This window comes from Rousettus aegyptiacus, unplaced genomic scaffold (genome assembly GCF_014176215.1).
Source record: "Rousettus aegyptiacus isolate mRouAeg1 unplaced genomic scaffold, mRouAeg1.p scaffold_m13_p_6, whole genome shotgun sequence".
In the NCBI taxonomy this organism is placed as follows: domain Eukaryota; kingdom Metazoa; phylum Chordata; class Mammalia; order Chiroptera; family Pteropodidae; genus Rousettus; species Rousettus aegyptiacus.
This window is the reverse complement of record NW_023416309.1, coordinates 86232339-86249471: the sequence shown is the minus strand read 5'-3', so window position 1 is coordinate 86249471 and position 17133 is coordinate 86232339. Positions and strand designations below refer to the sequence as shown.

Sequence of the window (17133 nt, the reverse complement as noted above, 5' to 3'; positions counted from 1 at the left end):
ACACCAAAAATAAACCAGCGGAGCGGGGATGGTTGTCGCAAGGGGCAGAGCGAAGTTGTCAGGCAGCGAGAGCGTGTGAGGCGGCAGGACGATAATGTGGCATGACACTTCTGAAATGAGCGGCCCGTTGCCATGGTGAGCAGCCAGGAGGGACCGGCTCTCCCGAGGCTGAAATAAAACACGCTTTAAATGATGTTTGATTAGAATTTAGATCATGTAACCGAATACCTCAGTTCTCCTCTTCCCTGTGCTTTTCTTCTTTTCTTCTCAATTCTCCCTTTCTTCCCTTCATCCCCTCCCCTCCCTACCCCGGGGCACATAGATACACACACACACACTCATGCGCACACATTCACAGAGGCACCCACCCACATGCACACGCACGCACACGCATATGTACACATATACCCTTCTCCTGTCCTCTCCCCAGTTATTCCATGCCTTGGTGGGAACTTGTTTCAGAAAATCCAGCTCCGAGCAGATGTCAGGGACCCCTTAAGGGGCCACAGCACTGGTCTCAGGATCACTGGCTTGAGTATCTGCTCTTCTGCTCTAATAACAATAATAGTAAAACAATTTGAATGGTCCTAAGCCTCTTGTTTGTGCAGCCCGTTATCCTTCACAAATCTCTTCTAAGTGCAAGTTCATATTTATTCTCACTACAACCCTTTGCCTCGTTTTGATCATACCCATTTTCTAGATGAGGAAGCTGAGGCTTACAGAGGTCAAATGTCTTATCCAAGATCATGCAGCTGTTAGGACGTGAACCCAGCACTTCTGTAGGTTGCCCTTAGGGTTCTTGGGAGAAGCCCGTTTAGGAGGAAGGAAGCGCAGCCAGCTCTCCGTCCTCTGGTCCCTCAGATGTTTACTTGTCCAATGCATTTTAAACCCCTCCTTTGCTATTGGTTCTGGACTGTGTGAACCATCCAGGGCAGAGGCCTCAACCTGCTTCTAGAGACTATGGGACACACTTTGGGGTTTTCTGGGTTTATGGCCCTATGTTTTTGTTTGGTAATGGATTTATGTTATGTTTGTGGTGGTTTTCTCGGGGCACGCTGCCCAGGTGGGGAAGAGAGCCAGTCCCAGGGATGGAGGGCACAGGGGGCAGGCTGGTGTGTACAAACAGGGCAAGCAGGGGTACCCCCTGGAATCTCCATCACCCTTGGTGCCCTGGACGTTCCGGAGGTCCTGGGGAAGTTAATGTCATGCTATTTTTGAGTCAAAGAGACCTGGCTTGACCTAGTGTCCATCTTTCCTGACAGACCAGTATCTCCAGATTGTCTCTCTCATTATCATCCATCTGTTCTGTCACTTAGGCCATCGCATCCTTGTTCAGCACTTGCAGTGGGCCAGGATTATTATTACAGAGGCAGCCCTGGTTTCCACCTTCGCAAACGTGGGGGTTTGTGGGCCAGGGGAAGGTGACCTGGAGACAAACACCCAAATATGTGCACAAGCAAATACACACACACACACACACACACACACACACACACACACACACAGAATCTCCTTCGGTGCAGGGTACGAAGTGCTCGGATGGAGGAGGGAGCGAAGTGCTCTGGGAACTTCAAGGAAAGTAGCCTCCTGGTGTCTGGTGGAGAGCCAGGAAGGCTTCTCAGAGGAGGCGATGTTTGAAGAAAGACTAGGAGTTCTCCAGGTGGTCATATAGGAAGGGACAGCCCACAGGGAGAGACTTTGATGTGCAAAGGTCCACCCTTTCCCAATAAGCTGCAAGTTCCTTGGAGGTGGGGACTGTGTCTCTCCCCTCAGGCTCTAAGCTTTTGAAAGACAGAGATGGAGTCTCTGCGTACTTCCCCGCCCCCCAGACTGACGGTACCCTAAGGGTGGGTGGTATCTTCCATTTCTTTTGTCTTTTGCGCCATATCAAAAGGCATTTATTTCTTTGCATGCCCTGTTAAGGCCATGAAAGCAGGGACCTTTCCCTATATGTATAAGTGTCTTGCCTCCTGTAGTGTCTGGCATGGGACCTGTTATATAAAAAGGAGTCAATATTTTTCAAGTACCCACCATGTGCCTGGCATTGTGCTAAATGTTATTAACTCCTTCAGTCCTATGACAGCTCTATAAGGTAAGTACCACCATCATCCCTATTTCATAGATGGGTAAACTGAGGACCTGGGAAGTTCATTAACTTGTCCAGGGTCGTACAACTAGTGGGTGGCAGTCAGGATCCAGACGTAGTCAGTCTAACTCCAAAGTTCACATTGTACCCCTGAACCCTTGTAAATAAACTTGACCTACCTGTGAGTGCATTGAGCCCAGCTTCCCTGCGTGAGCTAAAGGGGCAGCACTTGACCAGTAACACTTCCCTGGTGCTTTCGAGGGGAGGAGAGAAGTCACAGGGTGGTATCTGGTGTCACCGAAGGGAAGGATGGAGGCTGGGAGGAGCACACGAGTCCCAGTCAAGGTTGGGGAAGGGTATAGAAGTGGGGCTGCTAAGATTGACTGGGGTGGGAGAGTTACTAGGGATCGTATGAGAACCAGCCTGGGGAGGCAGCTGACACCTAGAACCAGGCCTCCCCCATCCCTTTCCCTCCTCTGTCCCTGTCTGGTCACTGTCAGCACTTGAATCCAGCCCTTCACTTCTAGGACCCCAGCTCCTGCTCTCGGCTGCCCTTCATTTCCCCTCACCTGGACCTCTGCAGTCTTTCTAACCAGCTTCCTACCCCAGGCTGTCCTCCCTACCTGCCTCCACTGGCCATCAGTTAGCTTCCTTCTTATGCTCCAAAAGTCCCCATGACCCAGGGACTACAGCCAAGACCGACCCCTCACCCCTACCCAGCCTGCTTTCAAGCCCCAACATGAGTGGCTCCCAGCTTGCCTTTCTGGCCTTGCCTCTCTCAACTTCTCCTGTTCCAGACTGGTCAGTTCCTGATGCCCTTTCTTATCTGCGCCTGTGTAACTCAGAGTGCTCTCCAGGAACAACCTCGCTTCTCCCCCGGTCAAAGGCCTACTCATTCTCTTTTCTTTTTTGGACTCAGCTCTAGTCTTTCCTACTCCAGAACACCTTCCCTGACCACTCCTTCCAGACAACATGTATCTTAGTCAGCTTGAGCTGCCATAATAAAATACCACAGCTTAAACAACATAAATTTATCTCTCAGAGTTCTGGCAAGTCCAAGGTCAAGGCACTGGCTGATTTGGTTCCTTAGTGAGGTCCTGATTCCTGGCGTGCAGATAGCTGCCTTCAACCTGTGTCCTTACACGACAGAGAAAGAGAGAGGGAGAGCCCTGGTCTCTCTCTTCTCACAAGGGCACTAATCCCATCATAGGACCCCATCCTCATGGCCTCCTTAAACCTGATCACCTCCTAAAGGCTTCACTTCCAAATATCATCACATCAGGGGTTAGTGGTTCAACATATGAATTTTGAGTGAACACAGACATTCAGTCCATAACAGCACACCTGTTATATGTATTTCAGATTCTCGTGTTGTTTAACCATTTCAGGTTACTTCTTCGGTTTGCCTGTAAGCTCCTTGACAAGAAAACTGTGGGTGGCAGTAATCGTATGTTGACATATCTGACAATAGCAACTCCCTACTACAGGACCAAAAAGAAGTTTACACCCAAGGATCCCCAGGCTTTACTCTTCTTCTGCCCCTAAGGAAGTTTCTGTGTTTTGACCTCTTTGGGCCCCAGTTGCTCTGGGGGTGGGTAGTGGGTCTAAGGAAAATTGGAAGAAGCCCAGAATTCTCAGATCCATTTCCTTCAGAAAAGGCAGAACATCTCTCCTGGGTGGGAAGGATAGAAGAGAGTAAAAGGCAGACTGGAGAGCAATGGGAACCAGGCACCTACTATAGAGGATGGGTTTGGTGAGAGTTTAGGGGGAGACTGAGGCACTGGAGCTGAGCTGTGGGAGATGGAAAAAGAGGACTCTAGGAAGTGTTTATTTGTCTTAGGAATGCAAATGCCCTCTGAGATGCTCAGTAAAACTTGGAACTCCATTTCAGCAATGGACTAATGCCTTCTTTGAAAGTAGCGTCCAGTAGCGTCCAGTGAAAGTAGCGTCCAGTAACAGGTGTGCTGTTATGGACTGAATGTCTGTGTTCACTCAAAATTCATATGTTGAAGCACTAACCCCTTATGTGATGATATTTGGACGTGAAGCCTTTAGGAGGTGATCAGGTTTAAGGAGGCCATGAGGATGGCCCAGAGTTAGGTGGGTTATGGCGTCATTAGGGACCACCTACTGTGGGGCAGGAGCTTCCTTCATCCATATTGTCTCTAGTTCTCATAGTAACACAGCAAGATCAGAGCTAGGAGTGCCATTTTACCATGAGAAACCAAAGTTTTAGAGAATGTAGGAATAGTGAGCAGAGAGAGAAAGAGGGAGAGAGAAGAAGAGAGGGAAAGGGGTGAATCTGGCCGTGACTTAGACCTTTGGCCCTTAATCTCTAACCCCAGAGCTGTATCTTAGGCTGGGGCCACTATGGCCATTAAGCTCTGTGTTGTAGGAGATGTAGGAGGCTCATTAGGCTAGAAAATGATAATATCAGCTCAGCTCTGTCCAAAGGGTCAAAGGTGGCCCGGGCCGAGGCCTCGTAGCCATCAGAGCCCAGGTGACAGTGTGACTTGTTAGCCCAGGAAAATCCTCCTGCGAAGCCTTGAAATTTCATAGTAACACTGTGAAAGGGATCATCGGTATCACGTTAGCTGTGTCTTAATTACAATGATAATTTTATGTCCATGATTTTTAGGGGCTTTTTTAAGAAAATCGCCCTTCCCGTTTTCCCCTGATCTAAGCATCCTAATCTGGCCAGTTCCAGCCTGTAGGGGCTCCCCGTTCCTTGTGACTGGAGCTCCTCTTTTCTCACCTCCCGGCTTTTGCCTCAGCCATGCTTCTCAGGTTGACCTCCCCGTCCTCTCCTTCCCCACCTTCTTCCCGAGGAAAATGAGAGAGGCTCGGAAAGGGGCAGTGATATGGCCAGGATGTGTGGTAAGAAGGGGACCCTGTGTCTCTGGCCCTTCCTCTGAAGCTCACCTCCACAGGACACCCTTCTTCTGAGAAGCTGTCCCTGGAATGACTCATCCCAGGCCAACCACGAGCCAGTCCGGTGGGTGTCTGTCAGTCCTGCAGTACACCGTGCAAAGCCGAGGAAGGGTGCTCTTTGGTGTACTACATTTATTTTAAAAAAAAAAATTATTGAGGTATAATTTATATAACAAAATCCATCTATTATAATATTCAATTAAAATTTTTTAATAATTTTTTTTTACATAAAGAAAAGAGTAAAATCATTACAGAGAGTGATGAATTTTTACAAAGTAATCAGCACCCATATCAGAAGCAGAACCTCCCTGGTGTATCCGCCCAGTCACCCCCAAGGTTAAACACTGTCCTGACTTCTAACCCCACAGGGATTTGTGAAAAAATAAACTTGCCAAACTTTTCCTTTCTTTTCTCCTTCCTTCCTTCCTTCCTTCCTTCCTTCCTTCCTTCCTTCCTTCCTTCCTTCCTTCCTTCCTCCTTCTTCCTTCCTCCTATCCCTCTTCTCCCTCCTTGCCCTCTTCCCCTACTCCTTCCTCTGTTCTCTCACTTCCTCCTTTCTTTCCCACTGGTTCTACTTCCAAATAGTTTATTCGAGGTTTATAATAAGAGGCACAGAAGGAGTGAAGTTAGAAGCCTTCAGCCCAGCGCCCTGGGAGGCAGTGTGAGGTGGGGCTCAGGAGCTGAAATACTTGAATCCCTGACTGTCCATTGCCAGCTGTGAGGCCTGGGGCTTGTGACTGAACCCTCTGTGCCTCGGTTTCCTTACCTGTAAAATGGGAATAATAACATGACTGACTCTAAAGGATGTTGGGAAGACTAAATAAGGTATTTTTATCTTCTGTCTGAGAAATGTTCCCTGTGCGGCTGTGCTAGGAAGCCTCAATAGAGGTCTGCCAGACAACTACATTTCTTAGATGAGACTGGTGGACAGAAGATGAGAATCACTGCCATTTATTGAGGACCCACTACGCATTAGAGCTTGCCTCTCACTTACACAGCAATTCTGCAAGGAGAGAATATTATCTCCATTTCACAGCTGGGGAAATAAGCCTAGAGAGGTAAATCCTGAAGACATAGGTTGGTAAGTACTGGGAGCTGGAGCTTAAACCCACGAAGTCTGGCTTGGGTGCCTAGTCTCCTAACCATCAAACCAGCCTTATATTAATGTCTTCTGAACCACAGCCTTTCAAAGCCTCCTAAGTTCTGGCTATAGCTGCACGCTAAGTATTGTCCTCTGCCATGGGCAGGGTCAACCACAGGGCTGTCCCCTTGATGTGCTGCGGGCATATTTTGGGGGCAGGGAGGGGTCTTGGAGGGGATGAGTTGTGCAGGGCAGAGCATCCAGGGGACCACCTGGCAGTAGAATATTTAGACTATCCTGGGTGTGGGCAGAGCCTGGGCCTCCTGGAAGCACAGCCTTCAGCCCAGGAAAGACCCCGGGCCCTGAATAGGGGGTGGCTTTGTGGCGTGGCTATAGCCCACCACTCTGAGCGTTGGAGAAGAGCATCCCGCACCCTGCAGACTCTCCGTAGGGCCCTGTCCTGCCAGGCAGGCCTCATGGGGTGGAGTGTGCAGAGCAGGGCCAGGCAGTTCGGGCAAAGGGATGCCAGTGACTCTTTCAGCTTGGACGGGACTTAGGTGGTATGAGTTGTCCCTCATTCCCACGGAGTGCTCAGTAAACAGTGGATCTTAGACTTGGAATTCCTGCTAGTGTAGGAGGGAGGGCTTGCCAGGCAGCGGCTGTGGCCTTTCCATCAGACTAACTCCCTGGGATAGTCCTGGGGCCCTGAGGCCTCCATCCTGCAGGCATCCTCACCTGGTGCCTCAGCCAGCCCCTCACTTCTCAGTGGCCTTGGTGGAAGTGCTAACATCACCTGCCCTCTCGTGGCCTCAGCTGTCCCTGCCCTGACCTCTAGGTTCTCTGGGGCCATCCCGGACATCTGTATCCATCTGGCCCCAAACTCTGGAGATTCTGACAAATTTCCTTTCATTGCTTCCAGCCATGTTATTTAAAGTAATTAACCTTAATTTATAAATTTTTATATCAAACTGCCTTTTAACTTTTAGAACTGGCAGGAGCAGCCTTATCCCTGGGCTCCTAATAGTTCTCCATTTAATCAAAATTCATCCATCAGGTTCCAGTGTTAAATCATCTTTTAATTGGGAGTTACATTCTGGTTAATAGTTTTATAATTCGCCTCCTCTAATAGTTTTTACCACAGGGATCTCTACTCCATTTTTCCTCACTCTATTATTGCAGTTCTGCGGGGACGGCTTAGCTGGGCCCCGCCTCCCTGGCCTCTGCTGGTTGCCTCTTTTGTTCTTGGTGGTCTCATTAATTCCCTAGAAGAGTTCTCTTTCCTCCTTATTACTAGGGCAGAACTACTCTCCTCATGAGGTGCAGCCCTCCCATTTCCACGGCCTTCGGAGCTATGGCCAGGGTCCTGCTCCTCTCCAAGAGAAAGCTGGAGAAACAGAGAGAGAGGGAGAGGGAGCCAGAAAGACAGAGAAACTCGGAGAGAGAATGTGGAGAAGAAGGAAGGTTCTGGAGGCTGGCAGGGCAGGCCCAGAGCAGAGAGGCAGTTAAGTGGGAGAGAGAAGCAGAGAGGTTTGCAAATGGATGTGGCCCTAGCATTGGCTCCTTTCTGGCTCCTGCCCACCACCCCTCAGCTACACCCTCTCCGGCCTGGGAGCTGATGATGGAGGAAGGAAAGTGGTCCCACCTGAGACCCCAGCATGGCTGGGGCTGGGACTTTCTGGAGACTGGCAGGGAAGTCCAGTGCCACTCCACATCCTCTCTGGGCTCCTCTGCACTTGCTGCTCCATCAAGATATTTACATAGAAGCCATTCTGGCCCCTGATAGGCAAGAGGGAGTACGTATGGAGACCGTAGGATCAGGTTGGAGAGAGAGACCCAAGAGAGACAGGGAGGAGCGGAAGGGTCAGGAGCAAGGAAAGGAAAGGGGAGAGGAAAAGTGGAGAGAAAGGGAAAGAAGGGAAGGACAACAGAGGAGGAGGAGAAGATGGATTGGGGCCTTTCTGTCAGGGTGTCCTGGCCTGTGAGCCTTCTGGCACATGCATCTACACATGTGCACACAGGCGTGCGCCCACAAACCCACATATTTGCACAGGCCTGAACCCAGCAAGTGCAGGGGTGGTGACACTGGGCTGGGGGCCAGGCCTGGAGGCTGTGGGTGGGTGTCTTTGAGAAGGCCTCTTGCAGAGGTAGGCTGGAGGGGGTGAGGAAGGGGCCAGGGAGGGACGGAAGCTATGTACCCGGGGGCTGGGCTGAGGCAGCATGTGAGCTTCCTTGGGGAAGGGGAACTTGGGTCTGAATAAACTCTGAAGTTATATCCAACTGAGTCTCCCTCCTCAACCCAGTGGGTGACTTTCCATTTCAGTGGGTCTCAGACCTGACTGCGCTTGGAGTCACCTGAGAAGTGTTTATAATCCCAGTGCCTTGGCTCCACTTCACACACTGTGCTGTTTTTAAAATATATCCACATATTCATTGAAACTTCTCCCTTCCGGAGATGGAATCAGATTCCCTTCCCCTAGAACATGGCTCCTTATAACAAACAAACAAACAAACAACCGCAGAAGTGACAGTGCGTGATTTAGGCAGTTAGGGCATGAAAGGCACCAGGGTTCTTCTTCGCACTCTTTTGGATTACTCATTCAGAGAGAAGCCAACTGCCATGTCACAAGGACACTTAAGCAGCCCTGTGGAGAAGCCCATGTGCAATGAAGGGACTGAAGCCTGCTGACAGCCATGGTAGTGGGTTGTCTTGGAAGCAGATCCTCCAGCCTCAGTCGAGCCTTCAGAGGACAGCAGCCCCGCTGGCCTTCTGAACTACAGTATCATTAGAGATCTGGAGGCAGGACCACCTGGCTAGCTGCTCCTGGATTCTGGACCTTCAGAAACCATGTGAGAGAAGAAGTGTTGTTTTTGGGTGCTACATTTTTGGGGGTAATTTGTTATGCAGCAATGATAACTAATATGCATTCATTCCATCAGCATCCCCCAGGGTGGGGCAGGACACAGGTGTGTTTAAAAGCTTCCTGGGTGATACCAGTGTACATCCAGGGTTGAGAACCACTGCCTTAAAGCCTGTGTGTGCTCATGAGAGTATGTGTGCATGTGTACCTGTCTGTGTGCACATGCCATGTGCATGGGGAAAGGGGGAGCCATGGTATGTTTGCCAGGATGCATACGTATCAGCAACCCCCTGCGTTTGTCCCTCTCAGAGTGAGTGAGTGCATTTGCCCTGGGTGCCTGCATTAGAGCCTGGTTCAGGAAGGGCTGGGGCATGGAAGGAGCCTTAGAAGTTCTGTGCCCAGACCCACATAGGTCACTCATAACTTCTCTGTAAGCTCTCTCTGAGCCTCGGTTTCACATTTGTGAAACGGGGACATGCAGATCACCATTCTACCCAATCCTTTCAGGAGGCACTAATCTGGCTGGCTGCATGTCTCGTGGCCTAGTTTTGGCAATATTTTGGTAACACCAAGATTTCATTGTAATGGGTCTTGGTGTAATGACATCTGACCTTCGGCTGTAAAATGTGAAAGCCATCAAATGTGTAGTCCCTCATTAGGACTTGACCTCAAGGAGGGTCAGCCCTGGAGGACATCCCTATGGTGGGAGGAAGGGGACAATATTAGTCATGGCTGGGTTAGGATTTGGGATTCAAGGCCAGTAGTCTTGAGGAATTGAGGAATGTTAGTTGGCTCAGATTGGCAGGCCAAGGAGTTGGTCTTCACGTGTCAGAGAGTGAAGATGTCACTTCTGAAGCAGATAGCCGAATAATTTACTTCCTTTTAACTGAGGTAGGTTGGTGGTTCCAGCTGAGTCTAGACCCTTCCCATCTGCATGTCCTTGGCTGGCCTCTTATCCTTGCTAGGCCTCAGTTTCCTTATCTATGAAGTGGAGGAGCAAATGATCTCTCTTACCTTGTTCATGTAACATACTGCGTCTTCCCAACAGAGCCCCCCTGGCAGGCCACTGGGGTAGCCTGGGAGGCTGGGAGGGGGGAAATCTGGGCTGGGAAAGCCCCCACGGTTCTCTAACAACCTGCAGACAGAACTGATTCCTAACCCTGGTTCTTACTTGCTGTGTGACCTCAGACAAGCCACTGCCCCTCTCTGGGGCTTGATCATCATCTATAGGTAAAAATGCCTGTCTCTTGGGGTGTGTGGAGAGAGTGGAATAAGATGCGATGTGAGGCCTGTCCTGCACAGTGCCTGGCATCCAATAAAAGGTAAATTTGCTTGTTACAAGCTCCATCCAGATCTTTTCAAGGGTATTGGAAAACACCCCACTGTTTGCTTTTCTATGGAAAATGGCCTCTCAATTCCATGGGGAGGTAGGAGAAGCAGGGAAGGATGAAGAGGAAAGCAGCATTTGTTGGAGCCCACCATGTGCCCCACAAGCACTATGCTCAGACTTCCAGCCCATTGTGGCACCTAAACCTCATGACAATAAGGATGGTCGATCCTACTTTACAGATGAAGAAACTGGGGCTCAGGCGATTAAGAAAATTTCTGGCTCAGTGTCATACAGCTGAGGGGTGCAGAACTAGGGCTGGGCCCCCAATCCAGCACCTGCAAAGCCTGGGCTTTTCTGTGGGTACTTGAGGGCTGGGAGAGGTCTAAGCTGTGGACCCTACCTGCTCCCAGTGGGGACACTGACCTCATTTCTTGCTTCTTCCAGAGTCTGTCACCAGGTTGGGGAGGGGCATGTAGAAATGATGGTGGAAGGGTCAGTGAGAGGTGTCCAGAACTTCCCTAAAGCTTGAAAGGTTTAAGTTAGATTTGCAGGAAGAGTACAGATCCTGAACGCCCAGGGTAGCAGATGCAGGGGGCCTTTGGGGACTTCTTCCCTAGATTCTCAGGGGCCTGGAAGAGCTCAGGCTCCCCTCGCATGCAGTCAGCCTGAGCTTGGGAAGGGCAGGGGTTGGTCCTTGGGGGAGGCAGGAGAATTGTCGGGTTGACCTATGCAGGGACCCACCAGCCTGTGGGTAGGTGGTTGGGCCACTTCTGATTTTGCTGGTGCAACGAGTTGGTCAAGTTCGCAGTCTAAGGATATCAGAACTTATAACCTCCAGCACTTGTGAGCAGAGTGACATTGGACAAACCACCTAAATCCCTGTGCCTCAGTTTCCTTATTTGTAAAGTGGAGATAAGAAAACCTGTGTCATAGATGGTACAAGCATTAAATAAGATAGACTGGTTATAGTGTTTAGCCAAGTGCTTGGCACATCGAAATCACTCAGTCTGTGGTGATGACTCTAGGGAATTGTGTAAGAAGGAAGGAGGGATCAGTGAATTCCTGAATCTGGAGTCCTGCCTAGGTGGTGCTGAGTGGTCTTAGTCCTGCCTCTCCCTCTCTGTGAGATCTTGAAAACAAATTCACCAAACCTCTCTGAACCTCAGCTTAATTGCCACATGGGATCCAAGTCCTTGCCCTTCTCTGGGGACAGAGAAACATAAATGGCTAGAAATGTGTTGTAGATGCTCCAGGCATGAGCAAACAGAGCCTACACCTCACCCTTATGGGGTCCCATAATAATTTTTGTTTTTACTCCCCTCCCTAATAAAAAACACTTATCGAATCCCTCTATTTTGCCAGGCACTGTCACCATGACACAAAAGTTCTTAGGTGCCAGCTCTGTGTTCTAAATGCCACGTGACCATCTGTAACCTGCACAACTCTTGAGAGAGGGTGATAATCACTCTCGCTGTGCAGATGAGGATGATGTAGCTTTGAGATCTTAGGTAATTTGTTGAAGGTCACACAGGAAGATAGTCATCTGGCTGCAATTCAGACCTTCTTTCGGCCTCCAAAGTCCCATCTCTCTCTCCCTCCTTCCTGTCACTTCCTGTTGAATCCACAGGGTGCTCCAGGGGCCTCAGGATTATTGTCATTTCTATAAACGAGCAACAGAGAATCCCAGAGTTGAAATACTTGTCCAATGCTCTTCTGATGCCAAATCTACTTTCCAACTCGGATTCCTCTGACCCCGGACCCCTGCTCCCTCCTGCCGCAGTGACTCCTTACCCTGGTGGGACACAGATGCCTTTCGGTCCTACCTAGTTTTCCTGTTTTCTTCATGAACCTCTGTGTCCCTGCATGAGCCTCTGATCTCCAGTGAATCTGCCAGTTGAGGAGTTTTGTGATTTGTAGGGTTGCCTCGGGAAGAGCCCTTGCTTGGGTTATAGTCCTGGGGACTGAGCTCTGTGCAATGACTTCTGAGGATTAAAGGAGTCACAGCCACCACGGCACATAATCCAACCCCGGTCCTTTCCTTTGACAAGAAAACTCATTGAGCCCGTTTTACAGATGAAATAGCTGATGGAGACCCCACTGTCCAGGAGTTGGAGCAGCTGATACTGTTGACTCAGCCTGATGGGCCTGGCTGGATCTGGCCTCTGGCAGAATGAGAGGTGAGTGCTGGGGCAGAGAAGGAGGGAGGAGGAGGAGGTGGAGGAAGCAAGGCTCAGTGCAGAGCTGTCCTCTTGGGGCTGAGGAGCCTGTGTGTGTTAAGAGGAGGCCTGAAGAAGGGGATAGAGAGACCCTTTGGTGCTTCTAGTGCCCTCAGCTGCGGGAGGCGTTCATGTTGCAATGGCAGCAGGTGGATGTTCAGCTCTGGGCCCGGGCTGGCCACTCACCTGCCTCCTGGCCTACTTTGCTCTCTTCCCAGTGGGACTGTCACTGACTGCGTCCAGGGGTGGTGGAACAGCTGAGGGGGTAAAAGGGCAGCAAAGAGAGGAGCAGGGGAGAGAGGCTGTTCCCTGGAAGTCTAGGGGCTTTTAGCACTGGCGGTTGCCGTGGGGGAGGTGTTAGAACTCCTCTGGCCTAGAGAATGAAACATTTATTTTCCTCAGTGGGTGAAGCGATTGTGGAGGGAAGGAGTAGAAGAGAAGAGGTAGAAGGATCAGAAACTTCCTGGAGAAACAGAGATGTGGAGGACAAAAGCAGGGAGAGCAGGAAAGAGACCAGGGAGACCCAGCGGCAGCCTGATCCACAGCTGCAGATCCGGCCCTGGCAGGAGAGGCAAAGCTGGGCTGATGAGACTCCAGGGTCTCGTTTCTGTGGGGGATGATTTGGACTCTGCTGCGCGGGGAGAGTCCCAGCTTCCTCTCGAGTCTCTTCCGGGGATGGAGAGGGCGAGACAGGGCTTCTCCAGGCCGGGGTCCCTCCCCTTCTTCCACTCCAGATGCAGGGGCTCTTACTCCTCACCCAGTCCCTCCCACCCTCTGGCTCCGGACCTGGGAGAAGCTGCTGCTTTCTAGAGTCCCAGGACGGTGGGCTGCTGCGCTTCAGCCTTAGAAGGAGTCACCCATTGTCTCACAGATGGGGAAACTGAGGCTGTGGCAGGGACTCGGCTCATCAGCTATGCTCCTTTCCTTCCGTCGCAGTTCAGAGTAGCACAGCCCGGAGCCCACTGATGCCCAAGTCCTGGCTGGGTTTTGGTTTCCTGACTATCCTGGGACGAGGAGGCACATATCCAGGTCCCCCTTTCAGCTCCAACACCCCGCAGCTGACTTTCTGGGGGCAGTGAGTGAGGCTGAGAGGCAATGACGGAGTAGGTGGTAAGGGCGGGGAGCATTTACCAGGGGCGGCCCTGGGGGCAGGCATTGTATATAGCTGCCCTTTTGACTCATCACCATCTGTAGGGCAGAAATGATTACTCCTATTTTACTGTGAGGAAAGCTAGACTCAGAAAGGTTCATTACATTGTCCAAGGTCACTCATTTGGTGAGTGGTAAAAACTAGGATTCGAATCCAGATTTGGGCCCAAAGTCTGGGCCCTTTCTATGCTGCCGTGTGCATGGGATGGAGTGGAACTAGAGGGAGAGGTGCTGCCCTCAAACTGGGTCAGGAGAGAGGGTCGCAGGCCACGAGTGGGGGGATCGCCCGGGTGCAGCGGGGCAGGGCCAGCAGGCACCCCATGTTCTCAGGCCCAGGAAACCTCGGTTAGAACCTCGGCTTTGCCACTTTCCACCTGTGTGAGGTTGGGCTGATTCCTTCTCCTCTCTGAGCCATATATGAGTAGAATGTTTGTGAGGTGTCTCCTGGATGTTTGGTGAGTGAGGGAATGAAAAAGCAAGTGATGATGTGAGGAGGAAGCCCACTTATTCTAATTTGGGTCTAAGGCTAGAGTGCCACTTCTAACCTGGGGCAGAGTCCCTGCAGGGACCCAGTCCTCGAATCTCTGCCTCTTTCGGTCCACCTAAATGAGGTCCCCCAGCCTTCCCCACACACCATGGGGAGGCCAAGAGGTCCAGCTGACAGGAGGTGGATGGGAGTGTACATACTGGTGGCTGCCTGTCGAATGATGGCCTCCTCTCCCCTATGAAGTCACCCTGAGATCTCTCTTTCTGGGCTAGGTTAGTTGCTGTTAATTAAACCAATTGTGGCCCTAATGCCCATCCCATTAACAAGTCTCCTAGACCTATTAATCACCCATAGGTGGAGAAAGGGGATGGGAGGTTCAGGTGTGGGTGGAGCGTCCTGAAAACCAAGCCAAACTGCCTCATGGAGAGGAGGACTCAAATCCCCCCGCAATCTCCCACCTCCTTGTTTGTATCCCATAAGGTCCAAGTGTGGCCTTTTGCCTCCATGACCTTTGGGACCTCTTTCCCACTCAGCCTCCCTGGGGCAGGGCCAGCAAGAGGATGGCGGTGACTGCTTGGTTTGAGGGGTGGGGCAAGAGCTCATCTGTGAGGTCAGAAAGGAAGGCTGGATGGGCGCGAGGGTCCCAGCTGGAGAGCCAGGTTATCCCCACCCCACTCACGCACACCTGTCCCAGTCCTGTTCCCTCTGTAGCTCTTTGGGGCCAGGTGGGGCTCCCCAAACACCTCGCTTCTCTGCTCAGGCCTTTCCGGGGGTGGGTGGAACTAGGGGCAGATGCTGGACCCATGCAGGGATGCTCAGACAGCCAGTAGGCCTCCCTCCTTTGCCTTCTTCCTTCCCTCCCAGCTGGGCCCTGCCCCCTCCCCCCAGTGTCAGGGGCCAGCTGGGCAGGGAGGGAACTAGGGTGGGGCCAGCAGAAGGTGCATAAATCATTATTGGCGAAGACCTCAGTCCTGAGCCGCGGGTGGAGGCTGCTGCTCACGGTTCAGGCCAGGGCATAAATCATAATTCCCCCACAATAGATCCTTTTGCAGCCGCCATCAGGAAAACTGTGTTGGTTTTATCGATTTTTTGACACGGGGGCCTAGGCAGCGGGCGGCTCCTGAATCATTATGAAATGAAACTGATTAGGAATTCATGGAATACTAAATAAACTTTACGAGCCCGTTGTAAGTTTTTTGATGCATGGGGAGCGGAAAATGAAAACTAATGATATAAAAATTACACAGCGTGCTGAGTATTATTATACTGCTATTGATTTGTTTCAAACTGTACATCAAAATCGAAGAGGGCTGGGGCGGCTCCTGCAGTGATGCTGGGGATGTTTGGGCTCACCAGGGCTGGAAGACTTTTTTTTCTCTTCTATTTTTATTTTTTCTTTCTCTTTCCTCTAGCCTCGCTGCTCTGTAATCTGACCCCTTTCTCCTCACTACCTGCCCACAGGGCAGCCGCCTCCTCAGCTTGGAACCTGGACCCTGGCTCAACTTGCGTTCCTGGCCTCTACTGATCTTTCTCTCCAGAGTCGCATTTTCAGTCTGTGAGTTTCTCTTTTCCCTTCTGCCTTCCCCATGTTTCTCTGGAGAAGGACAGTATGCTTTTGGAAAAAGAGCTGGAGATCTGTTCCATGTTATCACCTTGCTGTGTGACCTTGGACATGACCCTGGGCCTCTCTGGATACCGACAAGGTTAGATTGATTAGATCAGGGTTTCTCAAAGTCTGGTCTGTTGAGAACCCACATATCATCTTCAAAGTCTGTCAAAAATACTAATCCCTGGGGCCCTCCTTAGATGAACTGGCTCCAAATCTCAGGAGAGAGATCTAGGAATCTGCATTTTACTAAGTATCTCACGTGACTTCCATGCATGTCTGATGATCTGAAGCAACACGTCTGAGCCACTTATCCCATTGAGTTGTCAGAAGCAGCAGCCTTAAAACTGTGAAAGTTGCCCTCTGTATTAGACAATTTTTGCTAGTTTATGATGCAGTAACAAACAATCCCCAAATCTCAGTGGCTTACAGCAGCAAGAGTTCATTTTTTGCTCAGGGCACATACCTGCTGTGGTTCGTTTATGGCTCAGCTCTATATGTCTTCATTCTGGGTTTCAGAACGACAGAGCAGCCCCAATCAAAGACACGTTATTTCTGTGATAGAGGGAAAAGAGCAAGAAAGATGGTGGAAACATATGAGCTCCTAAGATTTTTGCTTGGATGTGGCTGGCATTTGGCATGTGTGCTTCCATTCCATTCCCTAAAAGGATTCATATCATCAAGTCCAATGTCAATGGTGTGGAAAAGATACTCCTCCCACAGGAAGACAGGCACCAGGAAGAGGGATGGGTAGGGAAAGAGTGAGGGATGTTATACATAATACTTAGTACCATACCCTCCTGCACTTGGTCTGGGGTCCAGGCAGCCCCAGGGTTTGGGGTACAGGATCTTGTTTGGATGGACCGGGGGAGGGTTGGCTCAGCTCAGTTAGGAATGGTGCTGCTACTTTACATAGGTGTGCCCGCCTTACACAATCATGTGTCTCAGTGACAGTTGTCCACCCATTTCTTCCACCCACTCTGAGATCCTAGCCTTCCTCTCGGGTGTCTTCAGTGGGCGTGGCTTCAGCCCGTTGTATCTAAGTGTCTTTGTTTTCGTTTCTGCCTCCCTGCTGGAGAGGCCTACCCTGGTTCATCAAGGGAGCTGGTATAACAATTAGAATGCTTTTATAATACTGTCACTTATCCTCTAAATTCAGAAGGTAAATTTAGATTTTCTGTATTGAATTTTCTTAAAGTGAAACACACTCAGTAGCTTTCTTTTTTTCAAGTGTCTCATTTTATCACAAGAGAGAACTCATGAAAATTCTCTTTCTCTGGTATCATTCTTATTACGTTTAACTTCACATTAGCCTGAGTCTCAGAGAATTTGAACTCTTCGCCTGGACACACAGCATGTCATTCCTAGAACCACATTACTGCCCAGCCC

At 50.5% G+C, this 17133-nt stretch overlaps 1 protein-coding gene across 1 annotated transcript in view; it reads left to right on the top strand.

Annotated features, from left to right (window-relative positions):
• The window catches only part of MRM1 (mitochondrial rRNA methyltransferase 1), a 78871-nt gene that overhangs the window by 50853 nt on the left and 10885 nt on the right, over nucleotides 1–17133 (top strand). Inside the window, exons 9-10 of the transcript XR_004951290.1 lie at nucleotides 12360–12463; nucleotides 15551–15693. The gene's annotated coding sequence lies outside the window, so the exon portion shown is untranslated. The remainder of the gene's footprint in view (nucleotides 1–12359; nucleotides 12464–15550; nucleotides 15694–17133) is intronic.